Below are 21543 nucleotides of genomic sequence, written 5' to 3'. Positions count from 1 at the left end.
GTATTATATCTTTGTTTTGATTTAATACCAACGATCGTAGCAAGTTGGCCTCGGCTTCTTTGGCATGTTTTTCAACCGTATATGCATCTATGAGATTTGTGTTAATGAACCCAATATCACCGATTTGTCTTTTCTTCAATTCGGCGATCTTCAATCTGCATAATATAGTGAGGATAATTATAAATACATGCAATGAAAGAGCTGACCTATATAGAGAGACTTAATGACAGAAGTAGTACTACTTACAGACAGTAGCAAGTGATCGTTGATTTATCGAGGGCCTTTTGATTGAAAAACTGGAAGAACTCCTCAAATGGAACATTCAGCAGTTCAATTCCAACGAGGTCATGCTCCGGTTTAACTCTCAGCGTCAAAGTATTCATCCCATCAGACTCTCTGCAGGTTTTCATGTACCAATCATGTAATCTTCGCATCATCGTTGTTAGAGATCTTTCATCTTTGACGAGAGGCTTCCCGTAATGGTATTTGTGTTCGTCCACCTCCATGATTTCATAATGTACATCGTCGGGCAGGTAATCTCCAAGATTGCTATAACCGGCCACCATCCTCGGATCATTAGCGACGATGTCTTTAGACACCTTGAGCGGGGGGCACGATTGGTTCGCTTGTTCGCCGAGCTGGGCAATTTTTTTCCCAGCTCGTCGTTCTTTTAACCTTTGATCACTGACAGTACTTCCCGACCGCTCCGCTTCGACAAATGTCTTTGCAATAATGCGCTCATAGTTGCCTTTCGGCGGAGACTTTGGTGGTTTTGTCAGGGCATCCAGAGTGCGCTTCGCTTTCACCGGATCTACCTTCTCCTCCGGAGGTGGATGTTTCTTTGCTTTCACCCCTTCAAAGAAGTTCTTCACTTCGGCTCGCACGATCTTCGCGTTCTCCTCCTCGGTCCTCTCGTATGGTAACTTCTCTGGAGTCTTCAGAGAAGGACCGAATCTGTATTGCCTCCCGCCTCTGGCAGCTGTACTGCTAGACGCCGGCAGAGCAGACGGAGCGGCTGCGGCTGTCTTCTTTCCTTGCTTACGAGGCGGAGGAGAAGGACTACGACGCGCCGGAGCAGCCGGAGCGGCGGCGGGTCTCTTCCGCCCTTGCTGACGAGGCGGAGAAGGAGGAGGCTGGCTGCTCTGGCACGCCGGCGCGGGCGGAGAAGGAGGCGGAGTGCCGCCACGCGCCGGAGAAGGAGGCTGATGAGTGCCCTGATCACTCGCCGGAGGAGGAGGCGGAGTGCCGCCACGCGCCGGAGAAGGAGGCTGAGTGCCCTGATCACTCGCCGGAGGAGGAGGCGGCGGCGGAGTGCCCTTACTCGCCGGAGGCGTCCAGTTCGGAAGGTTAATGAGCTCCTTCCGCCATAGGCACGGAGTCTTCAGAGCTAAACCCAGCCGAGTCTCCCCTTCACCGGTAGGGTGGTCAAGCTGGAGGTCCTCAAATCCCTCCGTTATTTCATCCACCATCACCCTAGCATATCCTTCTGGAATCGGCCGGCAGTGGTAGGTTGCGCCGGGTTCAGGAGGTAAAACAGAGCCAACAGCCGCCTTGACTTTGAAGTTCTGCCATTGCGCCATAAGGTGGCAATGTTGAGACTCCGTGATAGCATCCACGGGGTAGCTAGCAGGAGCCGTCAAGACATGCTCCGGCTGAAGCAGCTCGGTGGAAGCCACGCTGCTTCTCCGCTGAGATGGCGGGGTAGCTTCGGGGGTAGTTTCGGCATGTCGATTGCCGTCTCGTTCCTCTAGCGCTTGAACCCTTTCGTGCAGCTTCTGAATTTGGGTCTGCTCCATTTTTTTCCTCCTCTCCTGGCTTTTGTAACCGCCTGCGTCCGGAAAACCAGCCTTCCACGGAACGGAGCCTGGCGTGCCTCGTGTCCGTCCAGGGTGCTCAGGATTCCCGAGGGCCATTGTGAGCTCGTCGTTCTCTCTGTCTGGAACGAACGTCCCTTCCTGCGCTGCATCGATATATTGCTGAATCTTCTTGACTGGTATTCTCAAAAGCTCGTTCGTCCAAACGCACCTCCCTGATACAGGGTCCAAGGTTCCGCCAGCCCCGAAGAACCAAGTCCGGCAACGGTCTGTCCAGTTCATTGTCTGTGGTTCGATCCCTTTTTCAAGCAGATCATTCTCAGCCTTGGCCCACTTAGGCCGGGCTTTGAGGTAGCCACCTGACCCCGTGCGATGGTGAAGCTTCTTCTTCGCAGCATTCTTCTTGTTTGTCGCTGACATCTTCTTACTCTTTTCCGATGTCTTGTGGGCCACAAATGCGGGCCAGTGATCTCTGATCTTCTCATACCGGCCGATGAATTCTGGTGTCTCTTCTTTGTCGACAAACGTTTTCAGCTCATTCTTCCACCTCCTGAATAGGTCTGCCATCTTCTTAAGAGCATGAGACTTGATTAATTGCTCTTTAACTGGCTTCTCCGGATCCTCCTCTGGCGGTAGGGTGAAATTTGCCTTCAGCTCAGTCCAAAGATCATCTTTCTGCATATCATTGACATAAGACACCTCAGGGTCTTCCTTCTTAGGCTTATACCATTGGTGGATGCTGATCGGGATCTTGTCCCTAACTAGAACCCCGCACTGAGCAGCAAATGCATCCTTTGTCCGGATGGGTTCAATCGGTTGGCCGTCGCGCGCGATTGCTGTGATCTCAAACCTTTCATCCGAGCGCAACTTTCTCTTCGGGCCTCGTCTCTTTACCGAAGTTGTGCTCGATCCGGAGGGCTAGAAAAAAGAAGAAAGACGAGTGTTAATTAATATGTGTACATACCAAAACAATGAATGCATCAATTAGCTAGTCAGCACAGGCTTAACTAATATATTTACCTGGCCGGACTCTGTTCGGTCACCGGAGCCGTCACCACGGGCTCCTTCTTGCACCAGCATTGGGTCACCGGAGCCATCATAATCATGTCTTTCCTCCTCCACTCTTCGATCACCGTAGCCTGCTTCTTCACCCTGTTCTTCCAGACCATCATTGTCGTTAAGATACGACAAGATATCACCTCCGGCTAAGATTATGTCCCCCAACACCTCTTCTGCTTGCTCGTCTCGTCCGTGCTCCATTGTTTCTGCAAATATTACAACATGGCAATTATTACACAAACATGACAGCAGGTGGATATATTAGTGCAAACGTAGACCTAGCTTATTCCGGGTTTGGGGTGGCCTCGGCAACGCTTCAAGGGTAGGGGCGCGGCGGGAGGGGGTAGGAGACCGACATCGTTTTTTTCTAGGGTTTGGGTGTCCTCGAGAGTTTTGGTCGAGCGAGAGGGCCGGGGGGTGCTCCCGTGGTATAAGTTATCACGGTCGAGAGGGGGTATAAATATCGACCGTCCATCATGTCGAAGTTATCTGGGAGGGAGTTATATATATCGACAACGACGACATACATACATGGGAAAATAATGTTATCGGGGAGGGGGTATATCGACCCCCCCCCACGTGTTGAAGTTATCGGGAGGGGGTTATATCGACAACGACGACATACGTACATGGGAAAATAATATTATCGGGGAGGGAGTATATCGACCCCCCCCCCCTCGTGTTGAAGTTATCGGGAGAGGGGTATATCGACGACAGACCCGATAAAACATAAGAAAACGAAGAAGAAATAAAAAGAGGAGAAGAAGAAAAGGAATAGAGGAGAAGATCGAAGAAAAAAAGAAGAAAAAAAAGAGGAGAAGAAGAAAGGAATAGAGGAGAGAAGAAGAAAAAATAGAATTTTTTCTATTTTTCTTCTTCTCTTCTATTCCTTTCTTCTTCTCCTCTTCTTTTTCTTCTTTTTTCCTCTTCTTATTTATTTCTCCTCTTCTTACTCTCCTCTTCTTCTCCTTTCTTCCTCTTCTTATTTTCCTTTTTCCTCTCATTCCTAAAAAAATGTTCAAATAGAAAATTTCGAAAAAAAGTAAAGGTTTTGCCTAATGCATTGTTCATATTGCATCATGTTCTATGAACAAAAAAACATCATATTTCATCCACATCCATGCATACATCATATATGTGATCATCTATGAGAAAAACATCATATTCTATAAAAAAATCATTACATATATATATATATATGAACAAAAACAATTATGATAAGAAGCATATATATCATCATATATATAAAAAAAGCAAGCATATATATGAAAAAAAACAAGCATATATATGAAAAAAGGGCGCCGGCCGGACCAAGGTGAGGAGGACGCGGGGTCGGCGGCGAGAATGGCGACGGGGCAGTGGGCGCGCGCTCGGGGTAGGGGGCGACGGCGGCGAAGGGCGGGGCAGGGCGACGGCGACGACGGGAATGGGCCGGGGCGGCGCGCGTCGGGGCAGGGGCGCGGCTGACGGCGAGGGCGCGGGCAACGGCGGGCGACGGCGAGGGCGCGGGCGACGGCGACGACGGGCACGGGCGACGGCGACGGCGGGCGGCGTCAGCGTCGTCGGGGCGGCAACTGCAAGGTGAGAGTGAAAATTTCCTAAGTGTGAACTTATATAGCAAAACCTTTAGTCCCGGTTTGTGGCACCAACCGGGACTAAAGGTGGGCATTAGTCCCGGTTGGTGCCACCAACCGGGACCAAAGGCCTCTTTTTCAGGCGGGAAGCGGCGGCCTTTGGTCCCGGTTGGTGGCACCAACCGGGACTAAAGGGGGGGCATTGGTCCCGGTTGGTGCCACGAACCGGGACCAAAGGGTGGCATTGGTCCCGGTTCGTGCCACCAACCGGGACCAATGGCCTTGCATAGCGGCGTGCTGGTGGGAGTTTAGTCCCACCTCGCTAGCTGAGAGAGAGCCGCACCTGTTTATAAGGTGCGGGGCGCCTGAGCTGTCGAGTTCCTCTCTAAAGCAGGCTTACGGGCCTAACCTCTCTGTACATGCCTGTGGGCCTACTGGGCCTTCTGCGGGCCTGAATCCTGGCCCATGGATGGGTTCCTAGTCGTATTCAGGCCATGGTGGCCCAGTAGGTGGCATGAAAATTTTTTTGCCTGTTTTTTTGTTTTCTTTTTTGCTTTATTTATTTTGTTTTGTTTCTACTTACAACAAAAAACTTATTTATTTTATTTTATTTTGTTTCTAATTACTTATTTATTTTACTTTATGATAATTCTTTTTGCTATTAAAGTTTCTAACAAAAAAGTTCTTTATGAAAATTATTTTTGCTTTCAATGATTTTGAACAGAAAATACTTCGATAATTTTAGTTGCATCAATTTTATATAATTTTAGTTTCAATAATACTAGAGGTTGCTTATAATGTTTTGAACAGAAAATACTTTGATAATTTTAGTTTCATAAATTTTATTTATGTTATTAAAGTTTATTTTATTTTGTTTCTACTTATATATTTATTAAAGTTTATATTATTTTGTTTCTAATTACTTATTTATTTTATTTGTTATTTTTCATGCATTTACTGATTATTTTGAGCTATAAGACCCTAAAATTGAAAAGCATTTCAAATGAACTCTGAAAAGGTTGAAAGTTGGCATGGTATCATCATTTCATCCACATAGCATGTGCAAGAAAGTTGAGAGGGTTACGGCAAAAACTGGATGCACTTCGTGTACAAAACGGACAATCTCTTTCGAAGTATCAGGATTTCATACGGAAACTCGTCTGTTACAAAGGGATTTCATTTTTTAAAACTTATTTGAACTCCTGACTTTTTGTGTGTTCAAAATGCACCATTCAAAGCCACATCATCAATTTTCAACCCTTTCTGACTTCATTTGTTATTTTTCATGCATTTACTAATTATTTTGAGCTATAAGACCCTAAAATTGAAAAGCATTTCAAATGAACTCTGAAAAGGTTGAAAGTTGGCATGGTATCATCATTTCATCCACATAGCATGTGCAAGAAAGTTGAGAGGGTTACGGCAAAAACTAGATGCACTTCGTGTACAAAACGGACAATGGTATCATACTCGTCTGTTACAAAGTTGGCATGGTATCATCATAATAGTTGCGGGAGAAAGTCTTCACTTTTTCTTCGCTTGTGTCATTTGCTTATTGCGCCGTAACCATGGATAATCTTCATCGTTTATCAGGATGCTTGGGTCAGCCTTGACTTTGAAGGGAGGAATTTCATGAAACTTTTCATAATCTTCAGACATGTCTGTCTTGCCCTCCACTCCCACAATGTCCCTTTTTCCTGAAAGAACTATGTGGCGCTTTGGCTCATCGTATGATGTATTCGCTTCCTTATCTTTTCTTTTTCTCGGTCTGGTAGACATGTCCTTCACATAGATAACCTGTGCCACATCATTGGCTAGGACGAACGGTTCGTCAGTGTACCCAAGATTGTTCAGATCCACTGTTGTCATTCCGTACTGTGGGTCTACCTGTACCCCGCCTCCTGACAGATTGACCCATTTGCACTTAAACAAAGGGACCTTAAAATCATGTCCGTAGTCAAGTTCCCATATGTCCATTATGTAACCATAATATGTGTCCTTTCCCCTCTCGGTTGCTGCATCAAAGCGGACACCGCTGTTTTGGTTGGTGCTCTTTTGATCTTGGGCGATCGTGTAAAATGTATTCCCATTTATCTCGTATCCTTTGTAAGTCAATACAGTCGAAGATGGTCCCCTGGACAACGAGTACAACTCATCACAAACAGTGGTGTCACCTCTGAGACGTGTTTCCAACCAACTGCTGAAAGTCCTGATGTGTTCACATGTAATCCAGTCGTCACACTGCTCCGGGTGTTTGGAGCGCAGACTGTTCTTGTGTTCATCGACATACGGGGTCACCAAGGTAGAGTTCTGTAGAACTGTGTAGTGTGCTTGAGACCAAGAATATCCGTCCCTGCATATTATTGAGTCCCCTCCAAGCGTGCCTTTTCCAGTCAGTCTCCCCTCATACCGCGATTTAGGGAGACCTATCTTCTTAAGGCCAGGAATGAAGTCAACACAAAACCCAATGACATCCTCTGTTTGATGGCCCATGGAGATGCTTCCTTCTGGCCTAGCGCGGTTACGGACATATTTCTTTAGGACTCCCATGAACCTCTCAAAGGGGAACATATTGTGTAGAAATACGGGCCCCAGAATGACAATCTCGTCGACTAGATGAACTAGGACGTGCGTCATGATATTGAAGAAGGATGGTGGGAACACCAGCTCGAAACTGACAAGACATTGCGCCACATCACTCCTTAGCCTTGGTATGATTTCTGGATCGATCACCTTCTGAGAGATTGCATTGAGGAATGCACATAGCTTCACAATGGCTAATCGGACGTTTTCCGGTAGAAGCCCCCTCAATGCAACCGGAAGCAGTTGCGTCATAATCACGTGGCAGTCATGAGACTTTAGGTTCTGGAACTTTTTCTCTGGCATATTTATTATTCCCTTTATATTCGACGAGAAGCCAGTCGGGACCTTCATACTGAGCAGGCATTCAAAGAAGATTTCTTTCTCTTCTTTCGTAAGAGCGTAGCTGGCAGGACCTTCATACTGCTTTGGAGGCATGCCGTCTTTTCGTGCAAACGTTGCAGGTCCTCCCGTGCCTCAGGTGTATCTTTTGTCTTCCCATACACGCCCAAGAAGCCTAGCAGGTTCACGCAAAGGTTCTTCGTCACGTGCATCACGTCGATTGAAGAGCGGACCTCTAGCTCTTTCCAGTAGGGTAGGTCCCAAAATATAGATTTCTTCTTCCACATGGGTGCGTGTCCCTCAGCGTCATTCGGAACAGCTAGTCCGCCGGGACCCTTTCCAAAGATTACGTGTAAATCATTGACCATAGCAAGTACGTGATCACCGGTACGCATGGCGGGCTTCTTCCGGTGATCTGCCTCGCCTTTGAAATGCTTGCCTTTCTTTCGACATTGATGGTTGGTCGGAAGAAATCGACGATGGCCCAGGTACACATTCTTCCTGCATTTGTCCAGGTATATACTTTCAGTGTCATCTAAACAGTGCGTGCATGCGTGGTATCCCTTGTTTGTCTGTCCTGAAAGGTTACTGAGAGCGGGCCAATCGTTGATGGTTACAAACAGCAACGCGTGCAGGTTAAATTCCTCCTGTTTGTGCTCATCCCACGTACGTACACCGTTTCCATTCCACAGCTGTAAAAGTTCTTCAACTAATGGCCTTAGGTACACATCAATGTCGTTGCCGGGTTGCTTAGGGCCTTGGATGAGAACTGGCATCATAATGAACTTCCGCTTCATGCACATCCAAGGAGGAAGGTTATACATACATAGAGTCACGGGCCAGGTGCTGTGATTGCTGCTCTGCTCCCCGAAAGGATTAATGCCATCCGCGCTTAAACCAAACCATACGTTCCTTGGGTCAGCTGCAAACTCAGCCCAGTACTTTCTCTCGATTTTTCTCCACTGCGACCCGTCAGCGGGTGCTCTCAACTTCCCGTCTTTCTTACGGTCCTCACTGTGCCATCGCATCAACTTGGCATGCTCTTCGTTTCTGAACAGACGTTTCAACCGTGGTATTATAGGAGCATACCACATCACCTTTGCAGGAACCCTCTTCCTGGGGGGCTCGCCGTCAACATCACCAGGGTCATCTCGTCTGATCTTATACCGCAATGCACCGCATACCGGGCATGCGTTCAGATCCTTGTACGCACCACGGTAGAGGATGCAGTCATTAGGGCATGCATGTATCTTCTGCACCTCCAATCCTAGAGGGCATACGACCTTCTTTGTTGCGTATGTACTGTCGGGCAATTCGTTATTCTTTGGAAGCTTCTTCTTCAATATTTTCAATAGCTTCTCAAATCCTTTGTCAGGCACAGCATTCTCTGCCTTCCACTGCAGCAATTCCAGTACGGTACCGAGCTTTGTGTTGCCATCTTCGCAATTGGGGTACAACCCTTTTTTGTGATCCTCTAACATGCGATCGAACTTCAGCTTCTCCTTTTGACTTTCGCATTGCGTCCTTGCATCGACAATGACCCGGCGGAGATCATCATCATCGGGCACTGGTTCCTCTTGATCTTCAGCAGCTTCCCCCCTTGCAGCATCATTGAGCACATCGTCTGGTTCCTCTTTATCTTCAGCAGCTTCCCCCGTTGCAGCATCACTGTATTCAGGGGGCACATAGTTGTCATCGTCCTCTTCTTCTTTGCCGTCTTCCATCATAACCCCTATTTCTCCGTGCCTCGTCCAAACATTATAGTGTGGCATGAAACCCTTGTAAAGCAGGTGGGTGTGAAGGATTTTCCGGTCAGAGTAAGACTTCATATTCCCACATATAGGGCATGGACAACACATAAAACCATTCTGCTTGTTTGCCTCAGCCACTTCGAGAAAATCATGCACGCCCTTAATGTACTCGGAGGTGTGTCTGTCACCGTACATCCATTGCTGGTTCATTTGCGTGCATTATATATAATTAAGTGTGTCAAAAACCATTACAGAACATCATGAATAGATAATTAAGTGACCAAATTAATAGAAGTTGATCATCACATTAAAACCAAAGTACATACATAGTTCTCATCACTACTAGAAAACAGGTTATTAATGGCGCACCTATTTTGGCTACTAATGGCGCACATTAGGTGCGCCATTACTAGCACGCCATTAGTAAGTTTTAGTAATGGCGCACATTTGGTGCGCCATTACTATCCCAGACAGTAATGGCGCATCTAATAGTGCGCCATTACTAACCCTTAGGTGCCCCACTAGTAATAAAGCCAAGTGCGCCACTAGTAACCTTAGAGGTGCGCCACTAGCTAAAAGCTAGGTGCGCCACCAATAAAGGCTGAAATGCGCCACTAATAGTATATTTGGAAAACAAAAAAATACAAATTTACAAAAAACAACCTATAAGGAAAAATAATTTAAAAACAAAAAATGAAATAGAACCATCATTTTTATTATAGCAAGAATATTACCATGTCTTTATAAGTATCCAATAAAAAGAAAATTGCACAGAAATAAAACAAAATCCTATAACTAATCTTCTACTCCCTCCGTCCAAGAATACCTCTCGCAAGGGGAGGAAATTTTGAACTGAAGTGCATTTTACATTACAACCCGTCATATTTCAAATCAAAATCAATCGAGTCCACGTCCGATCGGCAACAGCGCCTCGTCCTGGCATCGAGGAGAGCCAGAACTCATCTCTTCGGTAGCTCGTCACCACCCTCCCGGCAGCCTCCGACATCACGTACCCACCCTCCCGGCGTCGATCAACTGCTTTGAGGTAGCAGATTCCTCCTCTGTGTCTGCTCCTGCAATTAACACTTTGAATGCAATTAACAATTTGAATGTTAACATGGGGCAAAGACAAGATGGATCAGTATATAACAATGGAGTACATGCACAATTAGATGTTCAAGCTGTTTAATGTCACTCCCATCATCACAATTTCATCTCAGGAAATGGAGTAGAATAGATTTAATTGGATGTTTGAATGATATGGTTACTTACAAATGTCAGGGCTATTACGGTCAGTTAAGTTATTGCACCAGATTAAAGAGGAGCCAAAGAATTTACAAGTGGTCTAGTGCATATGCAAGTGCAAGTTACTCAGTTAAAATTCAGTACTCCATTGCCCAAAATAATTCAGTTAAAATTTTGTTAAAAGATCACTGAATTAACCAAGTACTCCAGGTCAGGTCCAGTTACTCAATGCATAATTTCTAAACCTATCATCAATGGAAGGTCACCAATTTTAATTGAGCAGTAGCTAATTGAGCAAACACACTGAGCTTATGCATAACACATTAGCTGCGGAAAGTACTCACCTTGCGGTGATTATTTCACAGGGATAAACCTCCAAATATAACCACTATACCACACTATATAAATTGTGAATCAAGGAACTGCTGCAATTGACATGAGAAGATCAACAATATATGCTCACCTCCAGGAACAAAGTCAGCTCCATATATATGCTAGCTCCAGGGTAAATATGCCACAATATCACACCTTGTGAAAAGAGCATCTTATTAAACAGTCGGTCACAAACATTCTAATTTCTTAACATAATTACAGTAAGTTACTTACTTGTGGTATACACAGGGGATAATTATCATATTAATTACCTTGTTTGAGGTAAATTAATTGCTAAAGTTAACATAAAAATGTAAATTAGATGAACTGTAAACTGTTCAAGGAAACAGAAAGTGCAAACCGCATAACAAACAAAAATAGCAAGATTAGCCTCTTGTTTACCATTAAGTTTGGACTTCGGACAAAACGTGTTTTGATTGATCATACAGTAGATTTACGGGGCATCTCGCTGAAGGACGGGTCCTTGGCGATCTGCTCCGCCATCTCCTTGATGCTCGGGTCCTGCGCCCACGCCACAACAAAATCCACGATTCAAGTTAATTGTCACAGAAATTCCCATGAAATCGAAACAAATTCACAGGAAATTCGAGCTTGTGTAAATAAATCTTCCCAAGAACTCAACTTTGAAAATGGAGAGAACAGAGCAGAGTATTTCTAGTTTTGCAGAAACTGTAAAATGCTTCAGTAGAGCTTGGATCCGCGCCGATACGGGGCGGGGGAGGCCACCGTGGCTGGTGGCGGAGGGGGTGGCACCTGTGAAGCTCGTGGGGCGGATCTGGCCGGTTCCCGGCGAGTGGAGACGGCGGCGGCTCCACCACTGCCAGATCCAGCGCCGCCGCTGCCTTCCGATCCGTCGCCGCCGAGCTCGGGCTCCTTGGCTGCGACTGCCGCGAGGAGGCGCGAAGGGGACCGAAGAGAGAGGAGGGCAAGGGCCGCCGCGCAGGAAGAGGAGGGAGCACTTGCCTACAAAACCACAATGGCGCATGGATCGGGGCTGGGGCGAGGCCGAGAGACGTGTGTGTGTGTGCGTGGGGTGAGGGAGAAGAGGATAGGGTTCTGTGCGAGAGAGGAGAGAGGAGAGAGATGGTGGACGGTCGGGCTGCGGCACTTACCTACAAAACCACAATGGCGCACCTCCTAAGCAATGCGCCATTAGTATCAAAAATAGCAATGGCGCATCAGGGAAAAGTGCGCCATTACTAGTTACAACTAGTAATGGCGCACTGTGTCTGGATGCGCCATTAGTATGTTTGGACAGGCGCACTAGTTAAAAAAAACATACTAATGGCGCACTGTTCCACAGTGCGCCATTACTAGTTTAAACTAGTAATGGCGCACGGTGGAAAAGTGCGCCATTAGTAGTTTTGCAAAAAAAGGAATAAAAAATATAATAGAAAAAACAACATTAGTGGCGCACTTTCCGGCAGGTGCGCCATTACTAGTTACAACTAGTAATGGCGCACTGTGTCTGGATGCGCCATTAGTATGTTTGGACAGGCGCACTAGTTAAAATTTTTTTTGATACTAATGGCGCACCCTGGGCTAGGTGCGCCATTAGTAGTTTCAACTCTAATGGCGTATCAGAAGGTGGTGCGCCATTAGTATATACTAATGGCGCACCGCTTGTCTGGTGCGCCATTAGTGTCAATCCCATCTATAGCCCTTTTTCTAGTAGTGCATCTAACAACATATATATAGCTCTCCAGAGCATCTAATTAATTAAACCATACATTGAAACTATGTAAAACATTTTAATGCGAAAACAAATGCAATCATAATCGCAACCAAGGTAACAATTGATCCAACGGCATAATGGTACCAAGCCTCGGTATGAATGGCATATTTTCTAATCTTCAAGCGCATTGCATCCATCTTGATCTTGTGATCATCCACGACATCCGCAACATGCAACTCCAATATCATCTTCTCCTTCTCAATTTTTTTTATTTTTTCCTTCAAGTAATTGTTTTCTTCTTCAACTAAATTTAACCTCTCGACAATAGGGTCGGTTAGAATTTCCGGTTCAACCACCTCCTAGATAAATAAAATCTATGTCACGTTGGTCGGTATATTTGTCATAAACAATAAATGAACCAAATAGTTATAAAAAGATAATATATACCACATCCGAATCATAGACAGGACGAGGGCCGACGGGGGCGGATACCAAAACCATCGCACTATGTAATAAGAAGGAATAATAAAAGTAACAAAATTAGACAAGTATCTATCTAAAGTAAGAATGTTTTTCCTTTCAGAAAGAAGATAAGAACAAGAGGCTCACCACGGTGGTGCTAGCGACGAGATCGGCGCGGGCGATCGACGGCGGTGAAGACGGGGACGCGACGTGACGGACCGCTAAACCTAGACAAATCTTGGGGGAAATGGAGCTCGGAGGTCGAGTTTCGAGAGGAGAAAGATTAACTAGTGTGGCTCAGACATTTCATCGAACACGTCATGTGCATAGGAGGTGAGCTAGAGCACCCAAATGCCCTCCCCTCGCCGGCCAGAAAAAACAGAGCAATGTGGAGTGCTCTGCTGTGGCGATGGGGTATATATAAGGAACTCATTGGTCCCGGTTCGTGGCACCAACCGGGACTAAAGGCCTTTGGTCCCGGTTGGTGCCACGAACCGGGTCCCGGTTCATGGCACCAACCGGGACCAAAGGCCTTGTGCTGCCCCGCGTCAAAAGTTTAGTCCCACCTCGCTAGTTGAGAGAGCTCGAGAGTGGTTTATAAGCGCTGCTGCGCCCACCCTCTCGAGCTCCTCTCAACTGCAGGCTTTCGGGCCTAACCGTTCTCTTTGCCTGTGGGGCCTCTGGGCCTTCTGCGGGCCTGAATCCTGGCCCATGGATGGGTTTCAAGTCGTATTCAGGCCGTGGTGGCCCAGTAGGTGGCATAAATTTTTTCTCTGTTTTTTGTTTTCTCTTTTGCTTTATTTGTTTTGTTTTGTTTCTACTTACAACAAAAAACTTATTTATTTTATTTCTAATTACTTATGTATTTAATTTAATTATTTTATTTTTTATTTATTTTACTGCTGCTATTTTTATTTAATTTGTTAAGGTTTATTTATTTTAGTTACTATAGTTTATTTTATTTTATTTTATTAAGGTTTATTTATTTTTATTTATTTTATTAAGGTTTGTTTATTTTATTTATTATAAAAAATGAACATAGATGCGCCTATAGAGAAAATTCAACCTAAATTCATAATAAATTTCTATGAAATTCAAAGAAATTTACTATGAATTTAGGTCAAATTCCCTGTATAAGGGCAACTATTTTCACTTTGAGAGGAGCTCAACAAGGCAGAGAGGGACGGGCTTATAAACTGGTGTGAGCGCCCTTCGGTTGGTGAGGTGGGACTAAACATTGACCGCAACTAGGACCAGCCCTTTAGTCCCGGTTTGTGGTATGAACCGGGACTAAAGGGTGAGCCTCTGGTCCCGGTTCAAGCCACCAACCGGGACCAATGATGGTGGGCCAGGGGCGAGGCCCATTGGTCCCGGTTTGTCCCACCAACCGGGACCAAAGTGGCCGACGAACCGGGACCAATGCCCCCACGAGGCCGGCAGGCCCCTGGCCGCACGAACCGGGACCAATGCTCACATTAGTCCTGGTTCGTGACTGAACCGGGACTAATGTGAATATTGCCCTGTGACCAAAATTCAGTTTTCTACTAGTGCTCACTACAAGAGCTCGGAACCTGCTTGACATAAATACATATTTATTGTTAACAGAGGCCTCAATTTTGTGGTTGAATAAGTCATTAGACTGAGAAGGACATTCAAGCACCATACAAAACCAAGAGTATTCCATGTGGAGCAAACATGACTATTTATCTCTGAGACGGAAAGGCGTTGATGTGCAGTAACTAAAACTACCTAAAAAATTGGGGACCAGGAAATTTAACATATTTCTGACTGGAAACGTAATCCTGAAGGAGAACCGTTTTTTTAGCTCGGCCTACGTGGTACCCACTATCACAGCCATCCATTTTGGCTTCTCGTTTATGTGGATGTGTGCAGCGATACGAAAATCAGCAGCAGGCGTCAGTCGCTCAGTGCTTAATCCTCTGATACGAGCCTTAGCGAACTGCACCTGACATCACGGGTCATGTCTCCCTCTTCCATCAGACCAGCTCGCTGGTCTACTTTTGTCCACCTTCTTTTGGAATCTCTCAGCCGTAGGCTGCACCGATGGACAGCACGTAGGCCCCGCCATGCATGTCAGGAGACAGACATGGATGCAACTTCTCAGATATGTCAAAGGGCGCTCTCTCTTTCCTTGGTCTCTCTCATATGACTGCACAGCACAACTCTCTCAACATCTCTCTCTACACGCTCTCCTTACAAAACAGTCTCACATGTCACATGCATGCTCAATAGTACAAGCTTTCGCTCACTATTTTTTTTTACAAAAGGCAATATCGCACTAATGGCAAAAGTCAAAGCTCAAATACCTAATTGTGCCTTTATTTCCTTTTTCCTCTCTTTGCTCTACGTTTTCTCTCTCCTGCTGCAGTTTGTCCTTTCTCTCACCTTAGATCAGTAAAAGAAAATAAACTCTCTCTCTCCCTTCACATGGGCACAGGACCGAAAGGGTGAAAAAAATTATATAGAAATAATACGGTGTGAGGAGCTGGTGGTTCGTATCGATTTTTGGTCGGTGATGTCAGTAAAAGGTGTGCCATCTCAATCAATGAACAGTACCTACGCGTCGCACACAGTTCAGACGTCTCTGTTCCTATCAGAGTCTATAGACCTTAATCAACTGGCGTACAGAGAAACTAGCCCTCAAATTGCACAAATCCCCAGGAACAGAAAGGACCATGGAAGGCCAAGATAGACGGTACCGGGAAGCTCGACCTATGCTACAACTTTCCGATCCTGAAGCCATATAGCCATTCACAGGAAGTCCTTGGTTGTCATTGTTAAATCAATTCAGCTTCTGAATAAGTGATATGATGTTCCTGAACTTCTATAATAGCTCAATATAAACAAAAAACCACATGGTCTGATGTCCAAAGGAAGTTCTCAGTTTACATGGATATTTTTTCTAACCTTAATAATATAAAAACACAGTCACATTTGAGCTAATAAAATCAAGTTACAATCACCACTAACCTAGTCATAGAAACTAACGAGACGACATATTGACAAAGTGCACTAAGAACAAATCTCGACTAAGAACATAAACTTCATGGTGGACGTGTGATGAGGGGCCAGGTTAGGCAACTTCTCGAGGTCCAATCAGATGAAGGTGGGAACACTGGGAAGGAGTGAATTACGGGGAAAATGTTTTCCTTACAAATGTCACATATGTTAGACCAGGTGCATATACTCTGTCACGTATGGTTTAGGTAGAGGATATCTTGCGCATGAGATAAGTTCAGGAGGTAGTTTAGGCTAGATCTTCTTGTTGTAACTAAACCTATCTCCTCCTCTTTCTTTCTCTCCAAGATGAATCTTTATCTCCTCTCAACCGAATCATGTATGCGCTCTCAGGGTTATTGCGCCCCAGCTATATACTCCCTCCGTTCCAAAATAGATGACTTAACTTTATACTAACTTTAGTACAAAGTTAATACAAAGTTAGCATAAAGTTGGGTCATCTATTTTGGAACGGAGGGAGTAACAGGCAACACGTCGCCCAAGCTAGGGTAAGACGTTTCTGCCAGTCGCACATGGTAATCAGAGCCTAACCTCTTCCCATCTAAGCTTTCAACGATTCCAATCTATGCCTAGCCATGTCTTCCTCATCTTCCTCATCCGGCGCTATCTCCCAGCCTACCCTCAGCGGCCAGGTCATCGAGAAGCTTTCCCGCACAAACTATGTGTTGTGGCGCACGCAGATCATCCCGCAACTGCGTGGCGCCGGGGTCTTCGGCTACGTCGACGGCACCCTGCCGGAACCGGCCAAACTCCTCGCCACCAAGGACAAGGATGGCAAGGAGACGTTTGAGCCCAACCCTCTCCACCCGATCTGGGTCAGGGAGGACCAACAGGTGCTCGGCTACCTGCTGAGTAACCTCTCCAAGGAAGTCCTCATCACGGTGACCACGGTCACCACAGCGACTGTGCTCTGGACGACTCTGGCGGCCATGTAATCGTTGCAGTCGCTGAGCCGCGTCAACAACATCCGCACCTCCCTCATCAACGCCCAGAAGGGCAACCAGTCCGTCGCCTCCTACTTCGCCTCGATGCGTGGTCTTGCGGACGAACTCGCCGCGGCTGGCAAGCCAATCCAGGACGATGAACTCATCTCCTATATCCTTCATGGGCTGGATCAGGACTATCAGCCTCTGGTCTCGGCCCTCGATGCTCGTGTCACTCCTGCCTCCCTCGACGAGATCCTCTCCATGCTCAACAACTTCGACCAACGCATGGCTCAGTTCCATGGCTCCGGCGGCGGCGGTGGCTTCAAGTCATCTGCAAACGCTGCCTCTCGGGGTCGTGGTGGTGCTTCTCGCTACCGTGGCTCTTCCCGCGGCAAAGGACGGTCCTCAGGTGGAGGGCACGGTGGTGGCGACGGCGGGCGCTCGGGCACCAGGGGTCGCCGTGGCGGCGGCTCTGGTCGCGCTCGTGCGGACAGTCCTCGCTGCCAGATCCGTGGCAAGCCGGGGCACACAGCAAAAGATTGCTGGTACCGCTACGACGAAGACGACGACGACTCCCAGGACGAGGACAAGGTCGCCAACGCTGCTGATGGCTCCTATGGGATCGACACCAACTGGTATGTCGATAGCGGCGCCACCAACCACATCACCGGCGAGCTTGAGAAGGTGACGATGAAGGAGAAATACCGCGGAAAGGACCAGATCCATACTGCCAGCGGTGAAGGTATGCGGATATGTCATGTTGGTCATTCAATTTTTAGTACCCCTAAACACAAAATTCATCTTAGGAGAATTCTACATGTTCCTAGTGTCGACAAAAATCTTCTCTCCGTTCATAGAATTGCTATTGATAATCATGTCTTCCTCGAGTTTCATCCTTATTTCTTTTTGATAAAGGATCAGGCCACGAAGAAAATCCTCTATCAAGGTAGATGTGTTCGAGGGCTTTACCCGTTGATTCCGGAGCGTATAAGATTCAATAAACAAGCCTATGGTGTTGTCAAGCTTTCGTCAACACGGTGGCACGATCGTCTAGGACATGCTTCTTTTTCTCTAGTTGAAAGATGGCTTAGGAAAAATAAGCTCCCGTTTGTTGGTGAGCGTCATGTTGAAACTATTTGTGATTCATGTCAACGAGCTAAGAGTCATCAGTTACCTTACCCTATATCTACTAGTGTCTCCACACAACCCTTGCAATTATTCTTTTCTGATGTTTGGGGTCCTGCCCCTAGTTTTGTGGGTAGACACACCTATTATGTGAGTTTCATCGATGGCTACAACAAATTCTCTTGGATATATCTTCTTAAAGAGAGATCAGATGTTTTACATGTCTTTAAAAAAATTCAAGCTTGTCGAACGCAAGTTTAATAGCAAAATCATTGTTGTTCAATCCGACTCGGGGGGGGGGGGGGGGGAGTACGAGAAACTAAACTCCTTCTTCCAAACTCTTGGCATCTCACACCATGTGTCATGCCCCCACGCTCACCAACAAAATGGCTCGGCCGAGCGCAAGCATCGCCACATTGTCGAGGTTGGACTTGCCCTCTTAGCAGGAGCCTCCATGCCTCTCAAGTTTTGGGACGAAGCGTTCCTCACTGCCGTGCATATTATCAATATGCTTCCTAGTCGTGTCATTAACAATGAAACACCACTAGAACGCCTTCTCCACACCAAACCCGACTACAAGTCTCTCCGTGTGTTCGGATGTGCCTGTTGGCCTAATCTCCGTCCATACAATAATCGCAAACTTATGTTTCGCTCCACACAATGCGTGTTCATTGGATATAGTGCCCAACACAAAGGAGTCAAATGCCTAGACGTCTCTACGGGCCGTGTCTATATATCCCGTGGCGTTGTCTTTGATGAAACTAAGTTTCCCTTTGCTGATCTCCATCCAAACGCCGGTGCACTCCTTCGCAATGAAATTCTCCTATTACCTTCACATCTCACTGGTCTTGATAAGGGGGAAACAATATTGATGATCAACTATTGACTAATCCTACTGATAGTGTGCATGAGCATTGTGATGATACAGGAGCAAACAACAAAGAAAATCACGAAAATGCAGCTCAGAATGATGAAAATGGTGCAATGTTTGGGCCTCATTTTATGTGTCCCGAATCTGGAGGCAGATCCTCCTCGGGGTCAGCTCCAGGTCAGAGAATCTGATCCCCCTCGGGATCCGTTGCCGCAGACGGACCAGGCGGACCAGGCGCAGGCGAACGCGCCGCTGCCTCCGATCCCGCTGGCGATGCGCGGTGTCCTCCCACTCGCCGCGATGCGGCCCCAGCCTCGCGCCAACCATCGTCTGCCATGTGGCAGCGTGCCGCTGGTGCAGGTGACACCCGATTCGGCGGTCAGCCTGTCTGCTATAGGAGGTGAGGCCCAGGCGGCTCCATCGACGTGGGCCGCGGTACAGGCGCGGAATCCAGCGTCGATCCGCCTGTGCGCCCGACAGGCGCGGACTCCCGTGTGGATCCGCCTGCACGCCCGACAGGCGTGGACTCCGGATCATATTCGCCATCATTAGAGAATGATGGGTCGGCCCATAGGCCGGGATCTTCTGTGGATCAGGCCAGTACTGAGGCGCGGCTGTTGGCCACAGAAAATCCTCACGCGGGGGATGCAGAGAATCTCTCCTCGGGATCTGTTGTGGCTGATGCTTCTGTGCTGCCTATGGGATCCTCTGTGGCCACAGATTGCTCACTTCGTCACCTCGGCGTAGACGTCTACAGAAAGGGGTAACGAAACCTGTCAATTACAAGCACATAACCAAGTATGGAATGATTTGCTCTACAGGTGAACCAGGTGAACCTACGACAGTTCAAGAGGCCTTTGGTGATGAAAAATGGAAGAAAGACATGACTGAAGAGTACATAGCACTTAAGAAAAATAACACATGGCACTTGGTTCCTCCACAGCAAGGTAAAAATTTAATTGACTGCAAGTGGGTATTTAGGATTAAAAGAAAATCCGATGGAACCATTGATCGTTAAGGCTAGGCTGGTTGCAAAAGGCTTCAAACAGCGATATGGTATAGACTATGAAGACACCTTTAGTCCAGTAGTAAAAGCTGCTACTATTCGTCTTGTCTTGTCCATTGTTGTTTCCAGGGGTTGGAGTCTCAGACAGCTTGATGTAGAGAACGCGTTCCTTCATGGTGTTCTAGAAGAGGAGGTATATATGAAACAACCTCCTGGGTTTGAAAATAAAAGTGCTCCCACTCATGTCTGCAAACTTGATAAAGCATTGTATGGGTTGAAGCAAGCCCCAAGAGCATGTATTCCCGTCTCTGCCATAAAATGCAAGCACTCGGTTTTGTTCCTTCTAAATCTGACACCTCATTGTTCATTTACAACAAGTCCAACACATGCATGTTTGTTCTCATTTATGTTGATGATATCATTGTGACAAGCTCATCTAATGAAGCAATTCAAGGACTGTTGAGAGACTTGGGTGCAGAGTTTGCTTTGAAGGATCTTGGAGACTTGCATTTCTTTCTTGGAATTGAGGTGAAGAGACACAAGGATGGACTGCATCTCTCCCAGGAAAAGTATGCAACTGATCTAGTAAAAAAGGCTGGCTTGCAAGGTTGTAAACCCTCACCCACTCCTTTATCTAGCTCAGAAAAATTGTCTCTTACGGAAGGAACACTACTAAGTCAGGAGGACAGCACAAAATATAGGAGTCTGGTAGGAGCTTTGCAGTATCTCACTCTTACTAGGCCTGACATTTCTTTTGCTGTCAACAAAGTATGTCAATTCCTTCATGCACCCACTACTGTTCATTTGACTGCTGCTAAACGTATAGTAAGATATGTCAAGAACACTTTGGGCGTTGGCTTAAACTTCAACAGATCACCCTCTACTCTTGTCAGTGCCTTCTCTGACTCTGATTGGGCAGGATGTCTGGATGACAGAAGATCAACTGGTGTGTTTGCATTTTTCTTTGGACCTAATTTGATATCATGGTGTGCACGAAAGCAGGCTACTGTCTCTAGGTCAAGCACAGAGGCAGAATACAAGGCATTAGCAAATGCCACAGCAGAAATCTTATGGGTCCAATCTATGTTAAAGGAGGTAGGTGTAAAAGTCAAACAAGCTCCTTGTTTATGGTGTGACAATCTTGGTGCCACCTACTTATCTGCAAACCCAGTCTTCCATGCCAGAACAAAGCATATTGAAATTGATTTTCATTTTGTTAGAGAAAGAGTTGCTCAGAAGGAACTTGATATTCGGTTTATACACTCCCAGGACCAACTGGCCGATGGATTCACCAAGGCATTGCCTGTACGGAGTTTTGAAAACTTCAGATCTAATCTCAACTTAACCAAGTTGTGATTAAGGGAGGGTGTTAGACCAGGTGCATATACTCTGTCACGTATGGTTTAGGTAGAGGATATCTTGCGCATGAGATAAGTTCAGGAGGTAGTTTAAGCTAGATCTTCTTGTTGTAACTAAACCTATCTCCTCCTCTTTCTTTCTCTCCAAGATGTATCTTTATCTCCTCTCAACCGAATCATGTATGCGCTGTCAGGGTTATTGCGCCCCTGCTATATAACATGCAACACATCGCCCAAGCTAGGGTAAGACGTTTCTACCAGTTGCACAACATAAACAAAAAAAAATGAGTGAATTTATAGTTAATACAGACCATTGCTTGGGA

Source organism: Triticum aestivum, chromosome 3D (assembly GCF_018294505.1).
Source record: "Triticum aestivum cultivar Chinese Spring chromosome 3D, IWGSC CS RefSeq v2.1, whole genome shotgun sequence".
NCBI classification, from domain to species: Eukaryota; Viridiplantae; Streptophyta; class Magnoliopsida; order Poales; family Poaceae; genus Triticum; species Triticum aestivum.
This window is presented reverse-complemented; position numbering follows the sequence as displayed.